Source organism: Salminus brasiliensis, chromosome 6 (genome assembly GCF_030463535.1).
Source record: "Salminus brasiliensis chromosome 6, fSalBra1.hap2, whole genome shotgun sequence".
NCBI classification, from domain to species: Eukaryota; Metazoa; Chordata; class Actinopteri; order Characiformes; family Bryconidae; genus Salminus; species Salminus brasiliensis.
In genome coordinates this window covers 6,753,106-6,765,519 of record NC_132883.1, presented here as the reverse complement: position 1 = coordinate 6,765,519, position 12,414 = coordinate 6,753,106, and positions in this window count along the sequence as shown.

Here is a 12,414-nt window from a genome sequence, read left to right as displayed (position 1 = left end):
TTGCTGGCATGTTGCCAAGTGGTTACCAAAGAGATCCATAGTGGTTTCTAGGCTTTTGCTATGTGAATGCTAGAACATTGCTATTTTATCCCAGGTGGTTGCTATGGTGTTGCTAAGTGGTCACTAGGTGATTAATATAGTGATGCTAGGTGTCTGTGAGGCTATGGAATTACTAGGTAGTTGTAAAGGAGTTGATATGGAATTCCATGTGGTTGGTATAATGCTGCTAAATGGTCGCTGGCATGTTGCCAAGCGGTTGCTATAGACATCCTTAGTAGTTTCTAGGCTTTTGCTATGTGATTGCTAGAACATGCTATGGTATCCCATCACTGCTATGGTGTTGCTTCTGTGGAGATCCATGGCGGTTTCTAGGCTTTTTGTCATGTGGTTGCCAGAAAATTGCTATGGCATTGCTAAGGTGGTTGCTATGGTATCCAAGGTGGTTGCTATGTTGTTGGTATTCCATGCGGTTTTGGACCCCATTCATTTCTATTGGAAAATGGGTAAAACTCAAAAGCTCAAAAGGCTGTGTGCAAGCCAGAATCACACAATCAGACTGGGGAATCTGGAGCTGGAAGGGTGTTGATGTCTTAAAAATTAGGGGACAATTTCCGCAGCAAAAATCAGGCCGGAAAGTTAGAATAATAAATGGAAAATTAATAATAGAAATCAGATGATGCACATTCATTTTTCTTTGCTCTGAAATCTTTAATCCCAGATGACCCGATCTGCACTGCGTCTGTAGCAGACAAACACAAGATACTGTGAAACTCTCCTCCATAACAGATCAAGCAATTTACAATTAGATCTAATAAGCAATTTGCTTGTGATTAAGAGGCTTCTAAATTGGCCATCTGTGTTGGCCATTATAAATATGATAATTCAGCGGGCATGCTTCTTTACTGCTATTTATATGAAGCGCCCTTCAAGAGTGTGAAATAATGGCTTTCATCTGGACGGATGATCATATAACAGATGTAACTCTTCCATACCTCCCAAAAAATTTACATAATTTACAAAGTTGGACAGTGCAGAGCAGGACTGGGCCGGAGCTTTCCGACGCTCATCTGGATTTACATCATGCCGGAATCATTGATACACCATTATTAGTCCCAGGCAGTGTTTGTGTATCAAGTGCACACACGGTTCTGTCCCTATTCACTGAAGAATGCTTCACGTATTGCTGCGCCAGATGGTCTCTCTTCTGTTTAATTGCCATTTTCTTTGTGATTGACAGCTTTTCCGCCCTCTCTGGACTTCGCTGTTTCTGCAGTTACTGTTGGTAAACTTTCCAGAAGGAAACAGCCTCATAAAACAGACACTGCAGTTGGAAACGCTTTGAATTAATAATTGTTATTTGGACATTTCCGCACTGGGTTTGATAAAGCAGCTGAATCAATCATTCGCTGCAGGGGATCGTTTCTGCCAACCGCTATCAGGCCTCACAGTGCCTCCTCTCAGAACGGTAAGGCGAAATCTTCCTACACTGAAGTGGGAATTTTCCAGTTGATGTTGTCTCGACCCTTGGTCGTGTTCGTGCACTTTGTCTTCTAGCTGTACACTGTTCACACAGTGTGATTGATGTGAAGCATCGAAAGCTATTTTAGCATTAAAAGCCCCCCCTAGAGGAGAATCTCCAGCCTTCTACAGATGAGTGTGTGAGTGAGGGAGTTGCAAGCCAAGTTCATGAGGTGCTTTACAGCTGCAAAACGTGGCACTTCAGGATTCTTCATAATATCAAGCTATCTAAACGGTATGTCCAAATGTTTGTGGACGCCCCTTCTAATGAATGCATTCGGCCACTTTAAGTTGCACCCACTGCTGACACAGAAGTGCACAGGCACATACACACACAGCTTGTCTAGTCCCTGTAGAGAAGTATTGTCAATAGAATAGAACCTACTGGCACCATGCTGCCTAATGCCAGGTGTGGGCTAGAGGGGGTATGAAGCCCCCCAGCATTGAGCTGTGGAGCAGTGGAAGAACTGTGTTCTCTGGAATGATGGATTGAGCTCCATCCAATACGTTTAGGGATGAGCATCCATCCATCCACCCACCCACACTACGGGCCTGTTTACTGGCATTGCTATGCATGTTGTATCTGGGTAGGCTGTTGATGCCAGGTGTAAACAGGTCCAAAATGTCCAAAATCATCTAAGCTCCTCTTCCAATTAGTGAACTCAGTTACTGTAGTTACTGTGACACAGGCATTCACTTGTGCACACATTTTTATAACCTTCATAAAACTGATAGCTCATTAAAAAACAACTGCTGATAGAATTGGAGGCCCTGGACCAGCCACGCGTGACCTTAAGGTCACCATGGCCACTTGACGAAAATATACGAGATGGGTATGAAGCCACCAGAATCGGTATGAGGTGATGGAGCTCCACCCAATACCTGTGGGATGCTCTGGAGTGGTGTTTGTGGTCCAGAGGTAATCACCCATATCAGCACCTGACCCAAGGGTACCATATGGGTGGTGTGGGTTAGGATGATTCGAAGGGCCTGTGACTGACAGGGGTCCTAAAATGCATTATGTTTACATTCTGGCTGAATTGTAATTGTTGAGTTGTGGGGCCCAGTGTAATATCTTCTGGCAGAGCCCCTGACCTGACCTCACTAATGCTCTCACAGCTGAATGCAATCAAATCCTCACTGCAATATTGTAGCACCTCCCAGAAGAGTGGGTGTTTCAGCTTATCTGCTTGTTGGAAGTTCGTACGATCATACCGCTGTTGATTGTAAGCCCTTCTCTGGGGTTATTCCCATTGTCAGGTTGTTGGATATGAAGGCAGGTTCCTGAATTTGCCTGAATTTGATAACGTTGGTTGTTCCCAGGTCAATATCCTGACAAGTGATATAGTGCTTCTTATATGGAGGGATATGGAGGCGCAGCAGTGCTTTTATTCAGCCAATAAGATGCGTATTTTTGTGACACCGGGGTATAAGAGGGAGGATTTTGAGGGCCAGGAGGAGGTAATCGTTTCTTGTCTTATCTTGCGCCCGTTAATGACAGTGTTTGTCAAAACAGTAAAATTGCTTCTGTCGAGGGCTTCTTTCAGCAGAAATTAACTCTTTTTCTAAGGCGGCAGCCGGAGGAAACACATACATCATAGGCTCCGTATTGTCTTATTCTCATTCTGCCGCTAATGGAGTCATCTCCTTTCCCTCTCTGCTATCTGCCTGAGCCGTGCAATGTGGCGTGCTTGAAGAATGTGGTTTGATTTGCATTGTTTAATGTCTCTTTTTTTTTCTCTCTCTCTCTCTTCTTCATCGCACTCTCAGTGATTAGTGAAAGTACTTTGTGGACAATAGTCGTCCTATCATTAATCTTGCTGAACTGGTTATTGAGGGGAAAAGAGGAAGCTGAATAATGTGATTTATCTAAAAGCAGCTAATTAAAGATCCATTCGCTGGGGAAAATGAGACGCTTCTTCCAGGTGAAAGAAATACTTAATGACGCTATGCAAAACAGGGCAGGGGATTCTTCGGCGGATGAGAAATCAGCCTACATGCAAATATACAGATTACGCCCGCCGGGCCGTTAATACATTAACTGAAATTTACAGTGCCGACAGGGAGAGCGCGGTAGACGTGCCTTGTCGGAGGAGCTGAAGAGCTGCAGCAGCGAGCTCTCGGTTAAAAGCTGGAGCGGGTATCACCCGAGACGCACGCTTACAGTTAGATTTATCTTAACGCTGCGATACTTCTGAGAGACTTCAGGGACCAGGTTGTTTTTAGCTTGTAAGACATGATTTAAACCACCTCGCATTTCCTAAATTCCCAACAGTGCCGGAATATGATTGATGATGTTTCACTGCACTGCAAGGTCAAACGCAGAAGCTGAAAGTGCAGTTCCGGCAGTGTGGCGCGGTCAAAAGGTCGGCTGCATTGCCGGGACCAGGGATCAGCGGGTGCATTAGCGCTGGAATGATCTGGGGAATATTTCCACCGGCCGGAAGCTCACGTTCTAGGCTGATTTGAAGCAAAAGACCTAGAGGACCTTCTAATTGGACAGCTAGAGCTTCGTAAGGCTGTTTTCACACCTAAGAAACTCTTGTTTGGGTTTTCTGGTTGGTTTCCTACTGCAGCAACTGAAGTGCAGGTGTTAATTAGTCAGGAATTTGACAGGAATACAGGCACAGTTTTTTTTTTCTAGTATTAGAGGGTCTACCGTTTACTTGGCATGTTTGAAAAATGCATGCTAGGTGGTCCGGAGGCAGGGTTTAAGAACAAGCAAGCCTGGGAGAAAGCAGCCTGTCAGAGGCCTCTCTCTGCTTGGTACGGTACTGCAGCAACCAACGACAGCTTAACATTTGGAAAGTTGCAGCCCACCGCAACCTAATAGATGGGAAAATCCTCCCTCAGACTGTGTCTGAAATAGAAGGCATCTGCCTTGATACCTTGATAATATTCATATTCTAAATTCATAATTTCCCCAATTATGCAGCAAAAAAGGGAAGCAGAGTCGTGATTGATTAGTTTAGTTACAGTTAGGGCCCTATCTTACATCCTACACAAGGTGCGTCACAATGCTCATGGCTATCCTACACCCTGCCAATCTACCAACGCAGATGGGTGTGGTGGTCTCAGGTGAATTTCTGGCGTATTGCAATCTTGGCAGCGGAAAACACAGGAGCACTACTGACTGAAAACAACCTAGGCAGACGTCAACAGTCAGACGTTCGTTGCTATCTTGGCAGTGAATTGTCTGGACAGGCGTGCAGCCCAATGCCCGTACACCCCACTTGTTACGCACACATGGACACTTAGCAGTCCACAAACCTATAGCGTGTGCCAGTTGACAGCTATAGCTGTAAACTTTTCCATCAATAATAAACAGAAACATAATAATATAACTTTATTCTATAGGCGAGGCGGTCCACCGCTTCAGCACGCCTTCCCAGACTTATTGAAATAGCAATCTGCCAAAGTCAGACTGCACCTGGCTCTTAAAGGGAATGGTGAGTGACACGCTGATTGGTTTATTGCAGGTCACGCCCAAAACACACCCATGATTAATTAAGAGACTCAGTACATGCCTTTTGCTCATACCTTTCCCGTTGTTATGATAGCAAAGACACACTGACACGCCCTAAATCAAGCTGCGTGGTGCTCGGTTGGCGGCTCGCCTAAGAATGCTAAAATAGGGCCCTTAATGTTGAACTTCAACATTCAGGTCAATCAGGTCACCCAGCATATCAAAAATATGATCCATGCTCCGTAAGCTCAAACGCTCTTACTCATGCTGCAGGAACGAGGTGAGCCTCTGTAAAAATTCTCAATAAGAACATTTTGCCTACAACAGCATTGCCTCATTTGGTGCAGACCATAAAGATGTGTTTTCACCAATAGCAAACTGAACCAGGGTTCACTCAGAAACAGACTGACACCCAGGATCTTTGGCGCAAGACGATTCTCGCTTGTTGTAGTCTTGAGTACAGAGTGTCTGACCTGTCAAAATGGACCAAACACAAGAAAAAGTTGGATAGGTCCAGACTGAACAAGGCAGGTGTGAAAGTTCCCTAAGACAAATCTTGCTTCCGGACATCCTCCTGCAACACAGGAACTGCTAGACCTTCTCTGACTGACCCAGGGATACAGGAAGACGTTTTAAGTTGAGATACTAAAAGTCTTGTAGACGTGACCTTGCACACTAATGCTGCTCCTGTTTTCTACCTAGCGGCATACCTTGTGGCAAAAAAAGTTTCCAGAGTGCCTCTGGCTTCTATAGATGTTCTATAGATTTGCTGTTTTGCAGACTTTAGACACTGGTGTTGTGATAAGGTTGTAGACATGGTTTCTATCTAATGGCGTTTATGTGCAGATCATGTCTGTGCAAGCAATGCTGCACAGTAGAAGTAGTAGTGGTCAGCTTAACTTTCCTGTAGGTCTTTGCTGGCATTTATAGGGGTCTATTTGGTTCTTTCTGGCCAGCACTGACTGGCCAGTTCTGAGAACTTTCATGGACCTTTCATGGACCTTGCCTTGACTTCCACAGTTCCCCTTAACTGTCATTCCTTGATACTGCACTATATCTATAAATGTTTATGGACATTGTAGTGATTATCCAACATCCTGACCTGACCAACGCATGCACTTGAATTTTGAGGAAGCAATGAGCGTGAATGAGCAGGCATCCCAATATTTTTGTCCGTATTATTATTTCAAAAAGTAGAAACTAAGAGCTGGAAGCATTTTCATATCTTTTCATAGACTTTTCTAACTTGGCATCAATTAGCTGCATTTTCCAGCAGCTGCTTAAAGGATCTAAAGGTGTTAGCACATTTACGAAAGTGTCATTAGCTGATAATTCTTAATGACCTGCTTAACCAGTCCTAATGAGTCAATTAAGAAGTTCAGAGAGATTTTTTTAGAAAAATAATGATTGAATTAACTGAACATTAACAATATTATTAAAAATTAATCATTTGCTGCAGAGGTTGTGCTCACTTTAGTTTTTTTTTTATTTAGGAAAGAAATCTATTCTAAGCCTAATGTGCTACTACTCTGCGAGCCCAGGGGTCTTGAATTCGAATCCTGTGCCATGCCGCTTTGCCATCAGTGGCCGGAGTCTGAGAGAGCACAATCAGCCGTGCTCTCTCCAGATTGGTAGATGGCGCTCTCTCCCCTCATCAATCTTGAAGTGAAGTTGGCCAGCACAGGCGTCTGTTGGCTGGTGCGGTGGAGCTGAGGACCCATCGCTTTCCTCCTGCTGCTTTGGAGGCAGTTAGAAAAGAGGCAGTGGCTGGCTTTGCATGTATCGGAAGCATGTGTTCCCTCCTAGTTTCAGGAGCATTGCTAGTGCTAGGGGGAGCTACGAACAGGTCACCAGCTTTCCAGTAGAACTGTATCTGACACGTCACACACGTCAACTTCTTCTGGATGACCATGTTGAGCCTTCGAGACTTGTATTGTATTGTATTGTATTTGTGAGGCTAGAATTGTATTTGTGTATTTTGCAGGTATAAGACTCACCGCTACCCGTAAGTGTGAGATACTGATTAGGCCTAGGCAATAGCTTACCATAAAGCATCCGAGCAAAAACTATGTGCGATATTTGTCTCTACAAAGAGATATACATTTATATGCTAATGCGCACGGCTCTGTTACAAGATACTATTGAAATGCTTCCTGAAATCTGAAACTCCATCAGGCTTTAATAATGTACATATGTTTGTTTGTAGAAGTCAGCAGGGAGAAGGTGGTGGTGGGGGGCGGACAATCAGACTGAACTAGCCTGAATAGAAATGGTCTTGTGATCATTTCTCCAATGGTTTAGAATGCTATTATGGCTAATAATGAGGAAGCACCACCAATTTACTCTCATTTGCATAACGCTGATGGGTTGCCATTAGTTTCATTTCTTATCAGCAACATTAGCATTGCGTGCACACTGTTCCTTCAGGAGACAGAGGTCACAGCAAACATTTATTTTGTCTGGATGCAGCCCATACATCAAGATTTAACTCTACCCGAACCATTAGCTGGGTAATTATTATTAGAATGATTATTAGTAATTGTGCAACCCACGTTCCAGTCTCTCTTGTGTCCAGGAACTAAGACACTGGCTGGACTCCTGGGCTTCATCTGATGATTCATCTTGTCTCATGTAAGGTCAGAGCGAGTGCAGTATATTTATAGCACTGTCCCACTGCATTCTTAAAAATAAAAGACCCCTAAATGAAGCTCGGCCTGGATGTAGGGCTTTCTCCTAAGGTTTAAATGGATCTTTAAAGAATAAATTTGAGAGGTTTTAACTTTTCCTTGGGAAAAAGCTTGCCCGAGGCCTTTATTACGAAAAGAATTTTCAGTTACGAAAAATCGAACGCAACCCTTGCTTCCTGCAGATCTACACCCACCCAGCACTTTATTAGGAACACTGCATTAATACTGGGTGGGTTCCTCCTTCTACTCTCATAACAGCTTCAATTCTTTGTGGCTCCTCAAGAGGTTGGAAGCATCCCCTTGAGATTCTAGTCCTTGCTGACTGATTGCTTCATGCTTTTCAGGAGCACCTTCATGCTCTAAACCCTTATGTTCAATCCCATCCCAAAGGTGTTGTATTGGATTCAGATCCGGTGGTCGGGAAAGGCCCTTGAAGAACACTGAATTTATTGTTATGTTCATGACACCAGTTTGAGACAGATTGTGCCATTAAGCAATGGACATGGTTAGTAAAAAATAACTGGGAAGGCTGTGGTATTCAAGACACTTATTATAAATTAACGTATTAACAGGCCAATAAGATCTCAGAAAATTCCTACATATGAGACTAACGTGTATCCAGAGAAATTCAAAGATAATAGTGCAAGATCTATGTTTCACAAGGAGCATCAGTTTTGCCAAATACAGACAAATTCATATGCCTGTCATGTACTTGAAGACAAATTGAGAAAACAGCAGCGCCACAGCATTTTGCTTTTCTCTGTTATGGAGCTTCTAAATTTGGCATTAATGGACAGAAACTCCTGCAGAAACTGTAAGAACTTCACATTCTACTATGGTTAAATTTAGGGTTAGGTTAGGTTAAGGTCTGAATTAGGTTTAGGTGTAGGAGGTTAAGTTTAGATCAAGGTTAGAATTAGGTTTAGGTAGAAGATGTTAAATTTAGGTTTAGACTGAGCGTAGAATTAGGTTTAGGTGTAGGAGGTTACGTTTATGTCAAGGTTAGAATTAGGTTAAGGTGGAGGAGGTTAGGTTTAGGTTAGGTTGTGATCAGAATTTGGTTTAGGTGTAGAAGGTTAAGTTAGTAGGATATGCTTAGGTTAGGTTAAGGTTAGAAATAGATTTAGGTGAAGTATGATAAGCTTAGGTTAGGGCTAGGATCTAGGTTTAGGTGTAGTAGGATAAGCTTAAGTTAGGTTAAGGCTAGAATTTGGTTTAGGTGTAGTAGGTTAAGTCTAGGTTTAAGTGTAGTAGGATAAGCTTAGGTTAGGTTAGAATTAGGTTTAGGTGTTGTAGCTTAAGTTTAGGTTGAGATGTAGGTTAGGTTAAGTTTAAGTTGAGATGTAGGTTAGATTAAGTTTAGGGTTGGTTAAGGTTAGAGTTTAGGTTAGATTAAACGTTTAGGTTAGGTTAGATAAATATTTAGGTGTAGTAGATTATGGTTAGATTAGGTCAAGATTAGAATTAGGTGTAGGTGTCAGTAATTTGTACATATTGCTGCTGTCCAATGAAAAACATCTATCTTCATTTTTGTCTGTTTTTAAATAATTGAACAGAAATGCTCTAAATTACTTCATTACTTTACACTGACTTGCATGATGAAATACATTTAGTACACAGTGTACGAAAACCTTCCTCACACAATTACACCACCGCCAAAAGCCTGGACTGATGACAAAAGGCCAGCCTGCCTTTTGTCATCAGTCCATGCTTCATGCTTTTGGCACCAAATTCTGACTCGACCATCTGTGAGTCTCAGGAGAAATCGAGATATATCAGACCAGGCCACATTTCTACAGTCTTCAACTGTCTAGTTTTGGTGAGCCTGTGCTGAGCCACTGCAGCCTCAGTTTTCTGTTCTTGGCTGACAGAAGTTAAATCCGACATGGTTTTCTATAGTTGTAGCCCATCCACCTCAAGGTTTGATGTTTTGTCCTACAACTCCTGATGAAGCTGTACATGCAGAATGCAGTGAGGCATAACAATGGGCAAAGAAAACGTAAGATTTGGCTTCTGATTTATCACAATTTATTTATTGATCTACAGTGGCATCTGTCAAGGGGTGGGATTTACATATTAGTCAGCAAGTAAACAGTCAGGTCTTGAAGTTGATGTGTTACAGGCAGGAAAGCATAAGGATGTGAGCCCCTTTGGCAAGAGCCAAATTGTGATGTCTAGACGATTGGGTCAGAGCAGGTCTTGTGGGGGTTTTCTGGTATGCAGTGGTACGTACCCAAAGTGCTCCAAGAAAGGACAACTCATGGATGTGAATCATGGAGGTCTCACCTCACTTACAGGACTTAAAGGATCTGCTGCTAACGGCAGGCACCAAGCTACAGGGGGATCTACTCAATATTAAGCAGGTGGCGCTAATGTAATGGATGACCAGTGTATATTATATATAGGGCTCACATGGGTGCTGTATGGGCTAGGTCAGTTCTAGCAGGAATGGTTACTGAGTGGATTTGTATATGTGTTGTTACTGGGACCCAATTGGGTCTTCTAAATGAGCTCTGTCATTACAGCCCACCCTAATGTCACATGGGTCCTATTTAGGCCCCATGTGCAGTATAAGCCAGATGGGCCCATGTTTAACCCCCTGGTCTCATCACTGACATTTGGTAATACCGTGGTGAGCATTATGTTATATGTGGGACCAACATCTAACCCATGGACAAACCTTTCTGGTACTCAGATTGGCTAACCATACAGGCCCCACATGGTCATGTCATCTGGGTGGTTGCCATCATCAGGAATCTGATTTGGCTTCTCTACAGTTCAAACCAAGCAGTCGCATTAGGCCAGAATTCCTCTTTGATTTATGGTCTCGTTTACACCTGGTCACGTCATGTGACTAGTAACTGGATTGTATCTTGATATGGCTTGGAGAGACGGATGTGTTTACACTGCTATAACATCCGGCTCAGATCTGCTTCTGAAGTGGTTTGAGTGATCGGATTTGGCTACGTTTACACTTGCGTTTTGATGTGTCTTAAACTTATCCAGATAAAACCCTGATACTAAAGAAGGATGACGTGACCAGGTGTCAACAGGGTCACAGACCTTCTCCTGAAGTGGTTTGAGTGATCGAATTTATATCTGGTTTAAATGCATCTTGGCTACGTTTACACTTGCGTTTTGATGTGTCTTGGACTTACCCAGATAAAATCCAGATACTCAAAAGGCATAAGGTCTTTAAGCCCCTGCCTCTCTAAGGGTACATGTGCGGCCCAGTTTTCGGATCCTCTGTGGCATTGCTCCAAAACCCACATCTGTTCTGCATTTAAAACCATAGATTGCATGTTAAGAAGTTGGAACGGTCTTTCCAGCGTAGTACCCAGCCCAGCACTCAACAAGCTGTAGTTTTTCAGGACATCATTTTAAATAAACAGATCAGTGAAGACATACAGTTGGTACACATTTCTGCACTGAGTCTCCTTCTGCTCATACATGATTGACATTAATTATTATGCACAAAAACTGTTGGTCTGCAGTTGCATCATTATGCATTTTCTAAATTGACTTTACCTGCTTGTCCTACACAGGAGTGATGTTCCTCAAGCAAATTGCATCATGACAAATTTCCAAATTCGACGGCACCTGATCCAACAACAATCTCTGGAAGCCCTTCTTGCAGAAGCCAATCTTTAAAGATGCTCCGGGAGGACAAATATAAACACTCAGGAAAGAATAGATTGTGGGTGAATAAGTGTGACAGTGGTGGGCTGGGTGGCTGGTACCTCTTGTTTACTCCTGTTTACTCTGCTTGTTGCTGGAAGAGGCCTGAGGCCATGTAGTGCCTGCTCTGCTCCGCTCTCATCCACAGTAATAAGAAATGTACGCCGCGGGCTAAGACAGCTCGTTGGCCCACCAAGCTACAGCAGAACCTTTCCTGGAATAGAGGACATTTTAAGGGGGCCCATAAAAAAAAAACATGACCCCCCCACCCAAAAAAATGATGCAATGTAATAGAAATTGTGACCTGATGATTGCTTGAAGGCCCATTGAGCCCCCAGTTTCTCTCTCTCTTGCCACCTTGTGTTCCATATCTCTGTGTTTCTATAGCAACAAAACAAGCTGATCCATCAAAGCCCCATTCATCGTACCATGCACTCCTAAACAGCCCAGAGGCACGCAGCACAGGGCTAATTTTTGCATATTGTAATCCAGTGGAAGTGAAATTCCGATAAACTCCATGAAATGCCAAAAACAAAGCCGATTCCTTGCAAAGGGAATCGACCACAAGCTGCCTTGAACCGCCCCAGAACCAGCCTGGAGTTAATCGCAGATTTCACCTCGATAACACAGCATACACAGCTGAGGAAAACAGGTCAGAAGCGGAAACACTGCACACTGAATTCAAATCTGTTGCTCGTATTTGTCACTGTACTACAGAAATGTGTGTCCTCTGCATTTTACCCATCTGTGGCAGTGAACACACACACACAGAGCGGTGGGCAGCCAACTCCAGGGCCCAGGGAGCAGAGAGGGTGAAGGGCCTTGCTCAAGGGCCCAACAGTGGCAGCTTGCTGAGCACGGGTATCAAACCCACAACCCTGTCATCAATAGCCCGGAGCTCTAACCGCTGAGCCCCCACTGCCCCACTTCTTTGAGCGATGCCATAAAAGAACCACTCTCCGTTCCATAAAGAACCATGTGTGTAACAGAGATTGAAAAGAGTGTGAAGAACCTTTACACTGGTACAAGAATCTTTACATAAGGTGAAGTAAAAGGTTCTTCACG